We start from the raw sequence: 21,033 nt of genomic DNA, 5'->3' as shown, positions 1-21,033 counted from the left end.
TTGTGCTGGCTTAGCTTTTTTAATAATGTATGCCCCATAAACTGGTCAAACTTTCTGAAGGCAATTAATAAATCTAGGAGAAGCAGTGCCAAATGTGAGGGCAGAAATCATTGACCTGTACCTAAATTACAACAGCTAAGAGGTATGAGCTACAGTAAGAAAAAAATCAATATAACATTATAGTAAAGCAGCTGTAATAAGACAGTACCAAAGAAAACTTACTGTAAAGCTTGAATGAGCAAGAAATGCCCAGTTTATTATCAGGAAAGGCATTTGTAAAACCTTGTAGTCAAAACAACCAAAGGCATACAGGGAATTGGTGTAAAAGGGCAAGTCAAAAGAAATATGAAAGGTATTATGTAGCGTTACCCTAGGAGTCTAAACAAGAAACTTCATGCCCTCTATGCTCTTCTCATTCAGGATAATGTAAACATCTATGCAGTTATTAAGACATGATTTAAAGCTGCAGATAGAACCCTGGCAGTGCAAGACTACAATGCATTCCACGCATTTAGGCCAACTATTGCACAGGTAGAGATTAAAGATGAAGGTGTCTCAATCTACCTCAGTAACAAGTTCACCTTATGGCTGGTCAAACAGGGTGATGAGCTAGAGCTACTCCATGTCCAGATTACCACGGGAAAAGTCTATACTATACCCTTGGTAGTTACAGGTCCTCCTTTATGACCCAGGAACCCATAACTCATACTTAAACTTACTGAAAACACTCACCATTCAACACAATACCATATTCATGGACAACTTTAATGACCTCACTATAAACTCTGAATCACACATGACCACAAACCCATGACCCCAGAGATTCCTGGACTTTGTAAACACTAACACCCTGGACCAGACAGTCCACATGCCCACTAGGAGATCAAACATACTGAACCTGGTCCAAACAAACAAGGGAGAATGCTGCACCTATCCTATTGTAATATCCTCTCTGATAAGTTTGGACCATAAAGCTGTCTCCCTTAAAATAAAACCTGTGACTTCAGCTAATCCCATAGCATAGGAGCTATTCTAAGGCAAACTTCTTATCATTAAGTGACAACCTGACAAAATGTCAAGCCCCTTTCAAAACCCTGAGAACACACCTGCCTGTGTGGAATTGTTCACAGAAACTGTATATAATAAGCATGTTAATAAATGCATAGAGACAGCTATGCCTAGCATAAATAAGGTCAGAGCAAACTCAGAAAAAGAAGCCATGCTGGTGGAATCCATACATCAATAGGCCGTAAAACATAAGGAAGAAAGTCATAACAAAAGTCAGGAAATACAATGCAGAGCAGGATAAAAACTCTCTCATCAATCTAAACAAACAACTCAGAGTGCAAATTAGGTCCACCAAAGCCAATTTTGAAACAAAATAGCCTCACAGGCCAAGGAGAAGGCTTTCTTTAGTTGTGTCTGCAACCTCAAAGGCTGTACACAACATTGTATAGAGGTAATTGTGAATGGAGCCACCTACATGGAGCTGTAAGGTATAGCAAATCTACTGGCTGACAATTTTTGCTCCAGTTTTACCCCTTTTCCCTCTGATTCCACCCTCAAGAATTACCATCAAATATACTCTCTCCCAACCATCACTATGGAACAGGTCCTAAGTACACTGTCCAAGGCCAAGAAAAACACATTGATAGACCCTGATAGTAGTATCCCAGGATGCCTCCTAAATAGTATGAAACATGACCTATCAGGACCACTGGGGTCACTATTTAGCCACAGCCTCCATCAGGCTTCATTTCATGTGAATGGATAACTGGATCCACCCAAGACACTAATATCTTTCAAGAAGGGCCAATACCAACAAATAACTGGTGCTGTAGACATGCTTTAAAACTCAATACCAAGAAGTGCATAACAGTAACCTTTGGGAAGTCGGCTACCAAGGGAAACTACCTCATTGATAACACATTCCTAAGAGCAGACACAGCTATCAGGGATTTGGGAGGGCATATGTAGACAGTAACCTGACTTTCAACCAACATGTGTCCAAGGTAGTAAGGAACTCATTCTACATTGCTCAAAGTTTAAGCAAAGGTATGGCATCTAGGTCCAAGGAAGTTATCATTCCAATGTACTCAGCCCTCATCAGGCCCATCAGTGAGTACAATGGCCTCTTCAGTATTCATCTGGCCAGGCATATACAATAACTGCAATGTCCACAGACAGGCATATACAATAACTGCAATGTCCACAGAGGTTCCTCACAAAGAGAATAGAGGGTGCTAAGAACATTTTGTATGTAGATCTCCTCAAAGCCCTTTCCCTGTAGTCCATCTCCTATAGACTTGAGTGGTGAGCTATATTTGGCATACAAGGCATCCCAGGATCCTATTTTTTATTTTATTTTATTTATTTATTTTACATTTGTTGGCTTGGATAGTCCGACTGGATACATGCCCAATTTCAGCGGAGGCCCAGGGAGAAAAGCTGCAAGGTACAAACAATAAGAAATTACATGGTTCGCGATAAACACATTTTTAATATTATTTATATAATCAAGTTATACAAGTTCACAAAATTAAAATTTTACAAGGTAAAAGACCTAGTGTTTACACATAGCTGAGTTGTAAAGTAGTTAGCACACCATCATAGGAAAGAGCTAGTCAGGCTTGGAACAAGGACATAACCAGTTTAATTTAAAATACTGTTTGAGACTCTTCTTGAATTGACTTAGAGTTAGAGTGGATTCTAGGGTGATGTCCGAAGGGAGTGAGCTCCAAATTTTACCTACAGAGTTGGCAAACAGAGAGACACCAGCTGAATTATTGGTTTTGACAGTTTGAACTAGCAGTCTATTGGAAGAGCGAAGTGGTCTGAGATTGATGTAGGGGTTGATAATGTTTTTAAGTACAGGTGTATTTTCAGGTTGGTTAAGTACTTTATGTACCACTATAAGCTGGTTGTATTGAATTAGTCTGGGCAGTTCTAACCATCCTATATAGTTTAGGTTGTTGCAGTGGTGTGACCTGTAGGGCATCCTGGTGGCAAATCTGGCAATGTGGTTGTAGCAGCTAGAGAGTTTATTGAGATCAGATTTGGTTAAGTTAGTGAATAAAGAGGAAGAGTAGAGAAGAGTTGAGAGTAGATGAGATCATGCAATGGCAGTTCTAGCTGGTGGGGTTAGGAAAGGTTTAATCTTGTATAGTGACCCGAGTTTTTTATTGATGGTTTTGATAGTTTGGTTGACATGCAAGTCAAATTTAAGGTTATCTACTATAACACCTAGGAGTTTTGTATAGGTGTCTGGGGAGATTGTGGTGCTATTGTTAGATGTTATGAAAAAGGAGAATGCAGTCAACCTATTAGTAGGGGAGAAAAGTAATAACTTTGTTTTATTGGGGTTTAAGCTCAGACAATGATCAGAAAGCCAGTTTTCAGCTATGTTGAATGTATTTTGAAATAATGTCCAGAGATCTGACTGAGATGCAGCATTGCAGATTAGATTGGAGTCGTCTGCATACTGAATACAGTTTGTATCTGGGATGACAGAATAGAGATCATTAATGAAAATAGAAAACAGAAGAGGTCCTAATACAGAGCTCTGGGGGACTCCAGGGTATTAGGTAGGAGGTTAGATAGTTTATTTTTCCATAGGACAGCCTGTTGTCTACCACTCAGATAAGATTGGAACCACTGGAGAGCTTGATTATCTAAGTGAATTGTTTTCAGGGTGTGGATTAGATGCTGGTGGTCAATCATATTAAAAGCCTTGGAGAGATCCAAAAAGAGGGCAGAGGATAGTTTATTATTATTACAGCTATGGTTAATGGCATTGGAAAAGGCTAGGAGGACTGAGGTGGTGCTATGATGAGGTCTGAAGCCATGCTAAGAGATAGCCAAGAGATTGTTCTGGATTAGATGTTGAAGCAGTTGTCTATGGACTCATTTTTCCATAATTTTAAACAATGGTGACAGTATAGCTATGGGTCTTAAATTGGACAGTTCAGTGGAGCTCCCACCTTTATGGAGTGGTATCACATGGGATATTTTCCAGATGGAGGGGATGGTAGCTTTTGATATGGTACAATTGATTAGAATGGAGATGGGGTATGCTATGGCATCTGCAGCTTTTTGCAGATACTGAGAGGGGAGAAGATCAGCTGATAGTGTAGTGGGTTTTCATTTTTTAATTAGGGCATGAACAAGTGATGTAGTAACCGGTTGGAAGCTAAAGGAGAGCTGGGTACTGGGAACAGAGGACTTTGAGCTGGTGCAGCTTGGAGGCAGCTGGCTTGCTAGGGACTAGACTATTCTGATGGACCTCTTGCATATCCACAAAGCAATATAGCATCATACTTACCTGACCTAGGGACTTAGACCTTGCTTTTGACAAATAAATAGAACATGTTGGAGGGACAGGTATGTACTCATCTGGAACTGGCTTCCCATCCATGTGAAGCAGAGTACTTCACTGACCCTGTTCAAGCATAACATTGACCAGTGGATGGGAAATTAGAAATTCACCCTAGTCTGTCATACGTTATATCTAATGAATAGAGGCAACCTGTAAATGGTTGACTTTCCATGCCCTAGCTTACACATACCCCTAAAATATTCTTGGATACATTTAGAATACATGGCTAGGCTTAAAAAGACCTTGTGGTCATTAGCATAGTATATACCTATGAACCTATGAACCTACGCATGGGTGATGGTGCACATTTCAAAGTACCTGCTTAAGTTATGCATAAGTGATGGTACATATTTCAAAGTAACTGTTCTCACTTTACTTAAAACTAAAGAAATCCACCCAAAGGCTGGATGTTCCAAGTAAAAACATGTTTAATCTTAATTAAGTGCTTTCATCCAAAACAGACTTTTTCACAATAACTTATATACCATGCCATGCACTTCTTACAACAAAATATAATTACATAAGCATCCAAATGCACAACACATGCCTACTTGTCTTCTAAACATTAAATAAACATTAAAAATACAAATTAAAATACTAAATAGTGTATTAAATAATTGCAGTTTAGCTGAATTATTTTTTAAAACACTGTTTAAAGAGATAATGTCATTAATATCTGGGAATTGTGCAGCATTGAATCTAAGTTGCCAAATTAAGGCTGTTCATAAAGGAGCCACCCCAAATGTCAAACTGGACCAGTTCTCACTGTGAACGAATGGTGATGCACCTTTCAAAGTAACTGTTTACACTGTTCATGAGTGGTGCTGTACATTTCAAAGTAAGTGTTTGCACTGTGGTGGTGCTCATTTCAAAGTAACTGTTTGCAATATGCATGAGTGGTGGTGCATATTTTAAGTTTGCAATGTGCTTAAGAGGTAGTATATATTTCAAAGTAACTGTCCACACTATGCATGAGAGGTGATGCACATTTCAAAGTAACTCTTTGCACTGTGGTAGTACACATTTCATAGTAACTGATTGCAATATGCATAACTGGTGATGCATATGTCAGAGTAATTGCAGTGTGATTAGTAGTTGGTGCATATTTCAAAGTAACTGTTCACACTGTGCATGAGAGGAGGTGCACATTTCAAAGTATATTTTTTCATTATACATGAGTGGTAGTGCACATTTCAGAGCTCCTGTTTGTACTGTGCATGAGTCATGGTTTAGACTTCAAAGCAACTGTTTGCACTGTGTATGAGTGGTAGGGCACATTTCAAAGTAACTACACTATGCATGAATAGTGGTCATATTTCAAAGTAACTATCCACAGTATTCATCAGTGATGGTGCACATTTCAAAGTAACTGGTTGCACTGTGCATAAGCCATGGTTTAGATTTCAAAGAAACTGTTTATACTATGCATGACTCATTACACAGATGTTACCTCAGTTGTTGAGCTGATAGACACTCAGATACACTGCGCATCTGTCAGCTTGTTTCCAGTGACTCACCAGCAATGGAATGAATGCATGAATGCCACACAGCATAGTTATACTAGAGATCACTCATGCCACTTACACTTGGAGAACATGGTGTAGATTTGCACTGAGAGGGGTGCTGGAATACTGGGATTCCAGATTAATACTGTGTACCATCCCCCCATCTATGTCTGCCTGAGCAGATGCACATCACTTAAAAATGCGGAGAAAGTCTAGCAGAAGTCTAGCACTGTAGGGGGCACTGTGCCCCACTCCCAACAGCTCTTCCCTCAGTAAAGATAGGTGAATGCTTTTCAACGGGATGCAGTAGTAGTAAGGGAGTTTTGCAGAAGGCACTAAAAAGTTATGTGTGACAAAGAGTACCAAGACACAAACTAGAGTAGCACTATGACTTTACATTAGCCACACTTTGGGTTATAATTGGAGTGCTGGTGTACACATCTGGATAACTCATTGTGTCCTGTATGAAGAGTGTCCATGGATATAGTTAAATGGTTTTGGCACCTTGAAGAGTAGCGCTATACTTCCCATGTGAATAGTACTCCAGTATTTATCCAGTGAGGTAGCATTTTGTAATCTACATAAACAATACTGAGATATGGTATAGCCCAGTGGTAAGACACATGACAGCACTGTAAGATTTATATTTATACAACACAAAAAGTTCTTAGAAGGGAGATTTAGACACAATAGTATGACAGGTATCAGTCCTTGGACTGCTTCTTTTTGGAATTTACTTCTTAGAAATCAAGGCCAATGTCAATGGTTTCTGGCTGACTAAATTTGCAGATGATTGCAAATTAGGAGCTGTCATTGAATCTCACGCTGACACAAATGTTCTCCAGGAGGGTCTGACACAGACAAATAACTGGTGCCAGAGCCATGGACTAAAACTAAATACCAAGAAATGCATAATAGTATCCTTTGGGAAGTCATCCATCTCTGGTAAATGTCATATTGAAAATACACCCCTTAGAGGTGACCTAGTAGTCAGGGACATAGCGACACACACAGATAGTAATCTAGCCTTTGATCATCATGTGTCTACAGTGGTGAGGAAATCATTCTATGTTGTGCAACTTATAAACAAATGTATGGCATCTAGGTCCAAGGAAGCCATTGTTCTACTGTATTCGGCTTTCATCAGACCTATTATTGAGTACACTGTCCCCTTTGGTATGTACCTATGCAGGCATATCCAACAACTGGAATTTCCACAGAGGTTCCTCACTAAATGAATACAAGGCATAAGTAGTATGTCCTATGCAGACTGCCTCAAGACCCTATCCCTATATTCTGTCTCCTATAGGTTTTTGAGTGGAGATCTATGCCTGACACACAGAGAATTGTCAGACCCCCCTCTGATGGACCTTCTGCATATCCACAAAACAAACAGTACCAAAATTACCCATTCTAAAGACTTAAACCTTGCCTGTGATATAAATAGGACCTGATGGAGTGATAGTTATGTATCCCAGAGACTACCCTGTCTATGGAACAGGCTGCCCATCCATGTGAAGCAGAGTTCCTCCCTAACCCAATTCAACTGCAACTTGGACAATTGGATGGGAAACTGGAAATTCATCCCTGGTTTGGCACCTATGTCTGCAATACAAACAGGTAACCGGTAAATGGTTCATTTCCCAGACCCATGCTTACACTTATCAAGGGTATCAGAACTTGTCAGAGATTTGGGATGCATGGCTAGGCTTAAAAAGGCCCTTGTTGTCATTAGCTTAGTAAAACACCTATGAACCTATGAAACTATAGAAGATCTGCCATTCTGCATTGAAATGATATGCTGGTAAAGCTTACTGCATTACACATTGGAGTCACAGTACAACACCCAGTTTGGGTTTGTGAAAGGCAGATCATGCCTCCTGAACCTGATCGACTTCTTTGAGGCAATCACCAAAGCCGTAGATGAGGGTAAGGTGGTTCACACAGCCTATCTTGACCTCGCCAAGGCTTTCAACACCATCCCACATTCTGGAATTATAGCTAAACTCACTAAACTAGGTATAAATCACAAGATGGGTTGCCAACTGGCTCACAGACAGAACCCACACTGTAAAAGTTGCAGACTCCAAATCTGACCTCAAAGCAGTGACAAGTGGAGTACCACAGGGTTCTGTCCTGGGACATCTCCTGTTTGGTATCTATTTCTCTGAAGTACAGGCTAACACAGAAGGCCTCTGGCTAATGAAGTTTGCAGATGACTGCAAACTAGGAGCCATAGTCAAGTCCCCAAATGATGTGGACATCCTACAGAAGGGCCTCGCTGAGACAGATGCCTGGTGTCAGAGCCATGGCCTCAAGCTCAATGCCAAAAAGTGCAGTGTCATCCCCTTTGGTAAAAACTCTGTACCCATGAACTACCACATAGGCAGCAATCTACTTAACACCAAATGTGTGATAAGAGACCTTGGGACCCAGGTGGACAGTAGTCTCTCCTTTGATAATCACATCGCCACAGTAGTCAGGAAGTCCTTCTACATGGCACACCTCATCATAAAAGGTTTCTCATCCAGGAAAAAAGAGGTCATTGTTCCTCTCTACTCGACATTCATTAGACCCATTATAGAGTACACCGCCCCTTTTGGAATGTACCTCACAAGACATCTGCAGCAGCTGGAAAGGCCACAGAAGTACCTCACAAAGAGGATTACTGGCCTCAAACAAATGCCCTACACTGACCGTCTCAAAAAACTCCAGCTTTACTCCGTAGCATATTGACTACTCTAAGGTGATCTCTGCCTAACATATAAAGCTATGTCAAACCCAGAGCTGTTGGACATGCTAACCTAAAGAAATCCCAATCCCTCCGAGCTACATGCTCTAGGGACCTAAACCTTGTCACCACAATAAACAGTACATGCTGGAGGGATAGATTCCTGCCCCAGAGACTTCCCATACTCTAGAAGAGGCTGCCTATCTATGTCAAGCAAAGTTCTTCATTAGCACTCTTCAAGAAAAATCCTGATGAGTGGATGGGAAATAGGAAATACTCCCCAGGGATCACTTCTGTGTCTCTGATCGACAATGGCACAGGGAAATAACTTTCTTGGGTGGCGTAAGCCAAGGACTCTTGTTGGCTAGGCTTATGTAGGCCCTTGCGTCGATAGCCTAGTACCTACCTATGAACCTATGAACAGTACAATAAACAGTGCACTGGGATCTTGAGGAGCATAACTGTACATATCAATGTAGTCTACATTCAAATATTGCATTCAGTGCTTGGAGAACTAGAGACAATTAATAAATGCAGTTCACAGCACAACTGTACAGTGAACCCTGCATTTAAATATCACATCAGGTAGAAGTATACAGAGTTATTACAACACAGTAGTAATGTGCCATCTTTATTTAAATACCACACTAAGCAGGGAATGTGCAGCAGCATACACAGGATACATAACATAGTGGTAATTTACACCCTCTGTACATCTGAGTGACGCCTCCAGGTGCATCTGCAGTTACCTCCTACTGCTCCTCTAGGCGCCAAATATTGCTTGTTCATATTTGCATTAATAATTCCAAAACCATGCCCTGTACAAGGTATCAGCATATTTTATCTTGAAGCATACATGATGGCAAACACAATTGTATTGATATTTAACCTATGTCAATGAGTATTTGTTAGAATTGTAAGGTGATAACTTTATATTTTTAAAGGCTCAAGCCACGCCCACTAGGAGTTAAAGGTGCACAATCATAAGAGCTGTACTGGAGGGAATGAGGGAAGTGCATTTGCCATTCCAAGTGAATGTACAGAACAGAACACATTAGCATTACATGCTCCTCACATAAACAGCACACAGGATGCTTGGGAGAGTATGGCATATTAGTGGCAGGGCACTCAGTGGGTCAGTATTGTGTTTCCTACAGCAGAAGAGAATAGAAGGTACAAAAGAAACAACTTTAATAAAAACATGCATGTACACAGCACAGAAGAGAAGCACTATGTAATCTAGAACCTTATAGTCCAATCCATACCAACACAGTCTATCACAAGTATATATACCAGAACCATGCTCCCTCCACAAAGACACTGAGGCAAAGCGTGGAACACTGGGGCTGTATTAGTGTGTAGAAATGTGTGGCACAATTCAAAATATACAGGAGTATATTGTGGTTATTAGCTGTTGTGACATACTGCATGTTCACTTGAATCTCACTTGGGCTCCATACTAGGTCATTATCATCATGCACTCTGGAATTCTGACATGACCAGGTCCAACGCTGTTGATAGTGCAGTTAATCCACTTATTCTGATTGCATTATACTAACACACTAATGTTGTATGCATGTATATCTGTATGTATCCCTGTGCATACATAGAAACATGCATACATACACTTACATTCTTATGAGTTTGGGGGGCTGCACAGAAGTCTGTCTTCTTTTACATCGTGTTAACTCTGAAATAATTTGTTTTCAGAATATTGACATCACTGAGTAACAATAATAGTTGTTTTTGTAACAATAGTAGTTGTTTTTATACCACATAGCTATTTTTGATATTTACTGTGTCAATTTCTTTTTGTGGATGAAACAACATATCAACTCTGTAATGTCCTGTTTTCTTTGAATAATGCTTTGGCCTTTTTCCTATATTAGACACAACTTTGAACCTACAATGTTTGGGCCATATCTCTGAGACACATTCATAGTATTATATACATAACAAAATACTAAAGTAGAAAACCTTATGCCCATGGACCCAGGGAACTAAAGACCCATAAATCTGACTAGTCTAATATGCAAGGTCATGTCAAGAATTATAATGGATCTGATAAACAATGACAGAGGTGACCTGTGTCTGGCATACAAGATCATCTCAAAACCAGACTTGATGGAGTTGCTGCATATCCATAAGTCAAATTCCACTCATGGAACCCACACGCAAGGCCTCAACCTGGTCTGTGACATTAATAGAGTTTGTTGGCAGGATAGATTTTTGTCCTAAAGATTCCCCTATCTGTGGAATAGACTCCCTCTCAATGTCTAGGAGAGTACCCCACTAGTCCTCTTTAAGAGGAACATGGATGACTGGATGGGAAACAAAAATACACCACTGGGATCCCACCTGTGTCCCTGCTGGACAGGGGAAACAGGTGCTGACTTTGTGGGAATATGGGGGAAATTCTTGGCTAGGCTTATGAGGGCCTCCTGGCTAATAGCCTAGTATCATGATATGAACCTATGAACCTATTACATAGGAAGCTTACAGACACTGAGCCATTGCCAGTTTGGTTTTGTCAAAGCCAGGCCATGTCTTCTTAACCTGGTGGACTTCTTCAAGAAGGTCACTAAAGCAATGGCTAAGAGCAAAACAGAACATGTCACCTACCTCAACCTGGCCAAAGCTACCTCACTCGAGAATTGTAGATACAGTAAATCTAAAAAATTGGACATAAACCTATATGTGTCCTGATGGATAGCCAGCTGTCTCACTGATAGGACTCCAGAAGTTAGGCTAGCATAATCCACCTCTACAAAGAGTCCAAACACTAGCACAGTCCCACTGGATTGGAGCTGAGGCCTTTTTTGGCATCTACTTCTCTGAAGTCAAGGCAAATTTCAAGAGCTTCTGGCTGACCAAGTTTGCAGAAGACTGCAAACAAGGTATGGTCATTAAATCCCCTTAAGACACTGATACTACTCAAGAAGGCTTGACACAGATAAACAACTGTTCCAGAGCCATGGACTAAAATGCAATGGAAAAAATGTAGAATGGTACCCTCTGGAAAGATGGTCACCCCTGATAATTGTGGAGCATGATGGCATGACTGAACAAATGGTGTAGGAAATGATGAAGTATGATGCTGACATTGAGCAAATTGAACAGGAAGTGATGGAACATAATGGTGAGACTAGATAAATGGAACAGGGAATGATGGAATATGACCAATCATTGAGTAGAACGCACATTGATAATACACCCCTAAATGTAGACCCTGTGGTCAAGGATGTGGACAAGCTTATTGACAGTAACCTGACCATTGACCTCTACATATCAACTGTAGTGAGAAAAATCATTCTATATTGCCAAATGTATAAGTAATGGCATTGCATCCAAGTCCAAAGTGGTTGTCATTCCTCTGTATTCAGCTTGGCTCTCATCAGACCTGTCTTTCAGTAGAATGCACCCTTCAGCATTTACCTGATCAGTCATTTGGAACAGACTGGCAGACTGTAGAAGTTCCTCATAAAAAGACAACAGGGAGTAAACAACAAGTCTTATGCAGACTGTCTCAAAGCCCTATCCCTGTACTCAGTCTGCTACAGATGTTTGTATGGCAATATATGCCTAGCTTACAAGGCATCCAGTGATCACACACTGATGGATCTGTTGCACATCCGTAAAACAAACAGAATCACAAATACTAACATTAAGGACCTATACCTTGCCTTCTACATAAATAAGGCATGTTGAAAGGACAGGAAGTTGTCTCAAAGATTACCCCTTCTCTGAAATAGCCTTTCCATTGATGTGAAGCAAAGCTAATTTCTAACCCTATTCAAACACAACTTGGACCAGTGAATGGGATCTTTGCAAATGTATCCCTTGTTTGGCACCTCTATTCCTAATGGACAGTGATAGCCTGTGAACACTTGATGTGTGCAAGTGTATATCATAACTGTTAAATTCCTAGGGGGTATTGATGTCAGAAATATTTTGCTAAATTTGGGGGAAGCTTGGCTAAGCTTAAAATGTAGTAACCCTCAGGAACCTATTAATTTATGCAAATCAAGAAAAATGAAATGAGGCAGAAAAGATACTAAAGTTCTAAACTAATGAAGAGCTAGGCAGTGACATTATAAGGAAATAAATTTTTTTTGGTTATGTAGGGGAGCATGCATGATAGTGAGACTAAGCAAATGAGCACAAAATGATGGAGCATGATAGTAAAAAGGCAAGGCTTGCCAAACAAACAAGTTACTTTGTATTCATGAAAGACGGAAGGCAGAATCATCAGATGCAGTCGTTAGTGCTGTCTATGATAAAACAGCAGACCCACTGAGCAAAACATTCCTAAAGAATACCAAAATCTGGAAACCGAAGGATATCAGTACAATGAGTCTTTATTTAATTGGCCCCAAAATTCTTAGTTGTGCAGCAAGCTGATAATACTGCTAACTTTTCATCAAATCTTGGAAGAAGATTAACAAAGACACACAGATTTTGATGGCAGAACATGGTTCACTTAGACTGACAACAATAAAGAACACCTATGTGAGCAGGGGACAAACTGCAGCTGAGTGTACAGTATATAGTATACAAGAAAGTAACACATCCTGTATATATTGCCACAGAGGCAGATGGAGGACGTATTATATGTATGACTGTTTTATACTTGCATGGTTGCTATGCTAACAGGTATTACATAAAGGATATGAAGTCTGAAATACAGATATCTGTTATTGAATTCTGTCTGTTACACTGTCACATTATTTTGACAGTATGGAACCATTTCTGCTGGCATTCAGCCTTATTTATTTCATCTTTTGCAGCCATATAGCTGCAGTTCCAATTGTTACAAAACTACCAGTATCCTCTTTACCCTTCTCTCTTCTTATGCTTTATGAAGGTCATTTATATTCTTTTTCCCAATTTCTCATTTACACACAAAGCTTTCAGTAAATGAGAATTATTACACAATAACATACACATACTATCAGACAATGTTTGCATATTTTGCACTATTATAACATATGGGAAATTGTTAAATTGATGTCCTACATGAATACAATGTAGTTTTAAATCATATTAAACTGTTTTCTGATTGTATACCTATGAATCATGTTGTGAAGACTGGTAGAGATGGGTGAAGGCTGCCTAGTCGAATAGAATTTGGTACATAATTCTATCATTTGTAAATACTGTGAAATGTTGAACTTAAAACAATGTGGCAACATTGCCATCTGCTGTAACGAAAGCCAAGTCAAGCAGTTCTTGTTGGTCCTTTGAAATTAAAATTGTTTCATCACTGCTGTTTACAAGTCGGCTCCACTCCGGCTAGATGAAGGCTTCCTGCCTATTGTTTAAGGCTAAAGTTAATGACCAGAATTTACATGTGGAATGTCCTGTATTGCTCTAAGTATAAAAGAATGTAAGTGCAGTTTCTGTCAGCCTGGGAACACCAGGAAAGTGTGAAATTATGTAATGTTTTAGCAGAACTGCAGTTTCAATTTAAACAGTGAGAACCAAAGATTATTAAGCATTTTTGTCTTGATATCCAACTCATCAGCACTCTGCCTGTTGTCTTATGTAAGTTATCTTAGACTTGTGTTTTCTTTTAGAGAGCTAGAAATTAGAAAGTTTAGACTAAGTGTTTTTCTGTGATGTCAGAACTGTACTGCTGAATTATTTTAAGTATTCTGTGTGATCTCTTAATTCTTGACTAGCACTGACTGTTGGTGGCAGTGATGGGATATCCACCTCACATATTAATTGTGGTGGCAGTGGTTGGGATATCCTCACATTTGTGTCTAGCAGCAGCGGGATGTCTACATTACATATTAATTAGTTGGAAAATACTAATTGGCTTGTAGTGGTTTGGGTAGAGTGAATCCTGTAGCTTGTGTACAGTGAGCTTTGAAGGTGTTTTGTACTCTAAAACAGCTACTCAGTGAATACTCAAGACTTTAGATCACAATTGTTTTATTTCTTTTGTTAGCTTAGTTAGTCAGGGTAAACAGACAGCATGTCAGCAGAGGAGTATGGAAAGTTGACAAGGAGCCAGCTGGCGGAGATGTGCCAGGCTAGGGGACTGGTGCATGGAAACCTGACTAAGGCAGACCTGAGTGCAGCCTTGGTTACAGCTGCAACAGAAAACAGCAACCAGGAGGACAATCAGACTGGCAGTGGAGATTTAATTCCCTCGGAAAATGAACAGCTCAACCTTTCTGCAGTGGACTTAAAAATCCAGCTGGAACTAAAGAGACTTGAGTTGGAGGCCAGGCATGTGGAATTAGAAGCAAATGAGAGACTGCGACATTTGCAGGCTGAGGAGAATGAGAAACTGTTACGTCTGCAAGCTGAGAAACAAGAGCGGGAGAGGTAGCATGAGAAAGAGATGCTGACTCTTCACCAGAGTCATGGAGGTAATGGGGAAGGGAGTAACTGGACCCCAGAAGCACAAAAGGTCAGTAAATTTCTTACAGTTTAAAGATGGGGATAATTTTGATAGTTTCGTTCATATGTTTGAGAGGGTATGTAAACAGTATGAAGTTGTCCAAGGGCTCTGGGTACGGTTCCTGACCCCCTTACTTCATGGTAAAGCTGTAACTGTTCTGTCCAACATGTCTGACATTGCATGTTTTGATTATACTGCTGTAAAAAATTGTCTGTTACAACTGTTTAAGCTAACACCTGAAATTTATAGGAAAAAGTTTTGTGAGCATAGACTCAATGCAGATGAAAGTGTATGTGAATATGTTGCTGAACTCTGCACTTATTTCCATAGGTGGTGAGTGGATGTCAGGTCACCACTTTTGAAGGGCTGGCAAACCTTTTGGTGAGGGAACAAGCCCTTAGCACTTTGCCTGAGGACATGAGGATCTGGTTTGCTGATAGACAATGTACTACTTCAATTGTACTACAATTGGGTTGGGAGGGTGGCCTAATGGTTAAGGTGTTTGTCTTACAAACACAAGGTGCAGGGTTTGAGTCTCACAAGGAATAATTGGCTAGGCTTAAAATGGCTCGCAAGGGCAGTTAGCTTAGTACTATCCTATGAACCAAAAAAAAAAATAAATATTCATATTTGGGTTGGGGGGTGGCCTAATGGTTAAGGTATTTGCCTTACAAACACAAGGTGCAGGGTTTGAGTCTCACAAGGGATAACTGACTAGGCTTAAAATGGCTCACAAGGGCAGTTAGCTTAGTACTAACCTATGAACCTATGAACTTCAGATGAGTTGGGGAAGAAGGGAGACCTATACCTGGCAAGCAGGGCAGCCCTGCACAGGAAGGGGACCCCCAGTACTGATCATGCATCTAAAGGAACCCATGGTGGGCAGCACAGACTGCCATAACAGAATCTGCCAGTAGCAGGGGAAGCCACTAGTCCAGGTACACATCCAGTTGCTAGGGTTAAATGTTTTGAATGCAACCAGTGGGGCCATGTGGCATACAGATGTACACAGAGGCAAGGTGGGGAACCAAAGGTGAGGGAGCCAGTCAGTGAGAAAGATAAAATGCCAATAGTAGGTTGTCTTGAGACAACAGGGGTACTAAACTACCATCCTGCAGATGTCCTGATAGGGAAGGATTTGGATGAGGTAGTACCATGTGCTTATGTAGTTACATGTGGTCAGGCTAGGAGACAAGCATGTGGGTCTGGTAGCCTGGATAAGACTCAGACAGACTGCATACTTGCAGCCAGGACTGGTGAGGTGGTTGCTTCAGTGAGGGAGCTACTCTGTAGCAGTGAAACTGAAGGTGAGCCACAACCGCTTGTGGGTACTGATGGTCCCTTGGACAGAGTGGCTGCAAAGGTAGAGATGAGTAGTAGTACACAGGCTGACAGTGAGACACACTGTCAGAGGATGCCAGGTTTCCTGTGGAAGGGGAGCTGGGAAGGGTTACAAGGAGAGATTTGAGACAGGCTCAGCTCTCAGACCCTACATTGCAAGGCCTGAGGCAGGTAGCTAGGGAGGCACCTGATTCTCATGGAAAGGGGGAATCTGTATACTGGGACAAAGGGTTACTATACAGAGAGTGGACCCCTGAGGGTGGGCTAGAAGGTGAGAGATTACAGCAGTTGGTAGTGCCTAGACCCTACCATCTGGCATTTCTAGCCATAGCCCATGATATTCCCTTTGCAGGTCATATGAGCATAAAATGTACAAAGAGGTGTATTATGCAGAACTTCTATTGACCTGGAATTTCCAGAGATGTAACAGGTTACTGCAGGACCTGTGAGCAGTGCCAAAAGGTAGACAAGGCAGGAGACAAGGTGAGAGCTCCTTTGATGCCTTTGCCTGTGATTGAGGATCCATTTCAGAGGGTATCTATGGATATTGTGGGTCCTCTGAGTACCCCAAGTTCCACAGGGAAAAAGTATATCCTAGTGGTAGTGAATTATGCTACACGATTCCCTGAGGTAGTGGCTTTGTCCCCCATTAAGGCAGAGAAGGTGGCAAATGCTTTGTTAGAGATTTTCAGCAGGGTAGGTTTCCTAAAAGAAATACTGACTGACAGAGGTACCAATTTTATGTCAGACATGCTGGCTTGTCTGTGGAAGTCCTGTGGGGTGAAGCACATGAAGACCACCTCCTACCATCCCCAGACTAATGGTCTTGTTGAGAGGTTAAACTCTACAATCAAGTCCATGCTACAGACATTTGCAGGTCAGTTTAAGAGGGAGTGGGAGAAATATTTGCCCCATCTCTTGCTTGCTTACAGTGAGGTTCACCAGGAATCCACAGGTTTTTCACCCTTTGAGTTGCTGTATGGGCATAGGGTGAGGTGACCTCTAGATTTAATTTGAGATGAGTGGGAAGGTGAGTGCTAGTCTCACAAGGAGTCTGTTTTGCCATACATCCTAAACCTCAGGATAAGGCTCAGGGAACTCAAGGGCTTGGCCCAGGAGAACCTGGCAGAATCCCAACAACAGAAAAAGGTGTGGTATGACAGAAATGCTCGAGCTAAAAAGTATGCTGTAGAACAGCAGGTGATGGTCCTCATTCCTTTCACACACAACAAGCTGCAAGCAGCTTGAGAGGGACCCTACAAGGTGATAAGAAAGGTAAGTGATGTTAACTACATGGTGAAACTGCTAGGCAGATGGCAGGGGCACAAACTGTACCATGTTAACATGATGAAACCTTACCATGATAGGGAGGCCCTTGTGCTGAGCATTTGCAGTGGATTGCAGGAGGAGTCTGAGGGAGATCTGGGGACTTATCTCCTCAGTGAGGCTCGGACTGACACCTCAGTGGAAGGGGTAGCAGTGTCCCAGCAGCTATCTCCTACCCAGGTTTGAGAAATCCAAGCAGTGTTTCAGGAATTCAGGGACATGTTCACTGGGAAACCAGGGTGCACTCACCTAGTGCAGCATCAGGTAGATACAGGACCCCAAAGGCATATTAGGCAGGCCCCTTATAGGGTACCTGAGAGAGTCAGACAGGCTCTGAGGAAAAAGGACAGGAGATGTTGGAAATGGGGGTGATTCAAGAGTCCAGCAGTCCCTGAGCCTCCCCAGTGGTGCTGGTGCCAAAGAAGGATGGCAGCACCAGGTTCTATGTGGACTACAGGAAATTAAATAGTCACACAGAGTCAGATGCTTACCCCATGCCTAGGACAGATGAGGCCCTAGAGCAGCTGAGTGGGGCTAAATATCTTACAACCATTGATCTTACCAAGGGTTACTGGCAGGTGCCCTTGACTCCCAGTGCTAGAGAGAAGTCAGCTTTTGTGACTCCTTTTGGTTTGTATGAGTTCACAAAGATGCCCTTTGGGATGAAGAATGCCCCAGTGACTTTCCAGAGGCTGGTAGGTAATATCCTAGCAGGAGCAGGAGGGTTTACCCTTGCTTACCTAGATGATATTGCCATCTACAGCCATTCCTGGCCAGAGCACCTTCAGCATGTCAGGGAGGTGCTGGTCAGACTACAGAAGGCAGGGTTGACCATTAAGCCAAGCAAATGTCAGGTGGGTATGGTGGAGGTCTCCAACCTGGGACATAGAATGGGGAGTGGTAAGATAAGGCCAGAACCTGCCAAAGTGGAAGCCATTCAGGCATGGCCTGAACCTGTTACCAAAAAGCAGGTGAGGTCATTTTTTGAGACAGCAGGGTATTACAGAATGTTCGTCCCCAGTTATAGTACCATAATTGCTCCCCTCACAGACCTGGCAAGAAAGTACTGGCCAGATAAGGTAGTGTGGACCCCAGCATATGAGCAGGCATTTCAGAAGCTTAAAGAAGCTTTGGGAGGACCCCCTGTGTTAAACACTCCAGATTACAGCAGAGAATTGGTTGTGCAGGTGGATGCTTCGAACCATGGGGTGGGGGCTGTACTTAGCCAGATTTCTTCAGAGAGGGAAGAGCACCCAGTGGTTTATCTCAGTCATAGGCTCCAACCCAGGAGAGATGCTATGCAGCTGTAGAGAAGGCATGTTTGCCTTGCAAACACAAGGTGTAGGGTTTGAGTCTCACAAGGGATAATTGGCTAGGCTTAAAATGGCTCGCAAGGGCAGTTTGCTTAGTACTAATCTATGAACCTATGAACCTAACCATCGTGTGGCCACTGTAGAAACTTCAGCCTTATCTGTATGGAAGAAAATTCACTGTTATGACAGATCACAACCCTCTAACATGGTTAAACAGAGCCAGTCAGCAAACCAAGTTGCTAAGATGAAGCCTGGGGTTGCAAGCATATGATATGTCAGTGCAGCACCGCAGTGGGAGTAGCAATGCTAATGCAGATGGGCTCTCAAGACAGGGAATGAGGCAGGTATACTCAGATAGACCTAACCCTCTCAAGCCGCATTTCTCAAGGGTCACTTGAAAAACTAGCTTGAGTTCTCCGGGGGGGGGGGGGTGAGAAATGTGAAGACTGGTAGAGATGGGTGAAGGCTGCCAGCCTAGTCAAATAGAATTTGGTACATAATTCTATCATTTGTAAATACTGTGAAATGTTGAACTTAAAACAATGTGGAAACATTGCCATCTGCTGTAAAGAAAGCTAAGTCAAGCATTTCTTGTTGGTCCTTGAAAATTAAAATTGTTTCATCACTGCCTTTGATGTTTACAAATCGGCTCCAGTCCGGCTAGATGAAGGCTTCCTGCCTGTTATTTTAAGGCTAAAGTTAATGACCAGAATTTACATGATGAACGCCCTTTATTGCTCTAAGTGTAAAAGAATGTAAATGCAGTTTCTGTCTTCCTGGGAACACCAGGAAAGTGTGAAATTATGCAATGTTTTAGCAGAACTGCAGTTTCAGTTTAAATAGTGATAACCAGAGATTATTAGGCATTTCAGCACTCTGCCTATTGTCTTATCTAAGTTATCTTAGACTTGTGTTTTCTTTTAGAGAGCTAGAAATTAGAAAGTTTAGACCAAGTATTTTTCTGTGGTGTCAGAACTGTACTACTGAATTATGTTAAGTATTTCTGTGAGATCTCTGAACTCTTGACTAGCACTAACTGTGTAGTAGAAAGTATTGTCTTGTGGTTTTAATTATTTATTATTGAATATTTGAAAACCTTTTAACTGTGGCTGGGTTTGTGTAAAGATAAGTTAAGCTCTAAGAGTACATATAAAGTCCCTGTCCATCCACTAATATCCCTTGAGACTTCATTCTCACACTTACCAGAATAATAATAATATTGCCAATTAATTGGACTCCCTTTTAAGCTAGCTTGGCTAGCTGATAATATTGGTGGGGTGGTGGCGGTGTGCGTAACAACTTGGGGTAGGTCTGGGCTCTGCACAGCCTGGAGAACCCAGCCTTCCCAGGAGTGTCTGTGTGGTTGCTAAACCTATCTATGTCAGGTGTGTATATGTCAGCTATTTGGGGACACTGCACAAAAGCACTGAGAGGACTGAGAGGGTTTAGGCTGTTTGGCAGCTAGACTGAGATCAGGACCATGTGCTAGTGCTAGTGGAGTCTTACTGGAGACCTGGGGAACAGGGGGGGTGACCAGCCCAGATGACTGTGATCTGTATTGCTCTTAACTTTACTACACTTTACTGTGTGTTCCTCCTTTCCTTTTCCTCATAGCCTCCTCTGGTAGTGGGTGGTGAGGACTGAGGCTCCTTGATTGCTGGGCCAGGGCACGGGCGTCACACATGTGACGAAAGATTTCACATCTAGATTATTAAACACTATTCCTAATTGTCATTCTGAAGGTGTGAGCTCACATAATGTGCTGGGCCCTAAGCATGGCTGACCTGTTTTGCCACAGTTGCCAGAGAAGCATAACTGTAATGCAGAAAAACTTGAATTTGCATGTCTGACCACTAGCTCCATTTTCATAGGGATTCAGGTTGTAAATGTGAGTGGGCTCATAACTGAATAGCCACATAATAACATTTTTTTTTCATTTTGGCTCCTCTTCATTCCTTAATTGGGGAACTCCTACTCCTTTGGTGCAATACATTTTGGCCTCAGTCAGTACAGCAACTCAGGCACTGGGT

General features: G+C 41.7%; 1 protein-coding gene across 4 annotated transcripts in view; it reads left to right on the top strand.

The window, feature by feature from the left end:
• Window positions 1-21,033, top strand: part of PTPRO (protein tyrosine phosphatase receptor type O) — a 1,723,724-nt gene that overhangs the window by 1,033,507 nt on the left and 669,184 nt on the right. The gene's annotated exons all lie outside the window — the stretch shown is intronic.

Source organism: Protopterus annectens, chromosome 11.part0 (genome assembly GCF_019279795.1).
Source record: "Protopterus annectens isolate FY-2018-M chromosome 11.part0, PAN1.0, whole genome shotgun sequence".
Classification (NCBI taxonomy): domain Eukaryota; kingdom Metazoa; phylum Chordata; order Ceratodontiformes; family Protopteridae; genus Protopterus; species Protopterus annectens.
The sequence above is the reverse complement of the archived record's forward strand: the minus strand, read 5'-3'. Positions and strand labels throughout refer to the sequence as shown.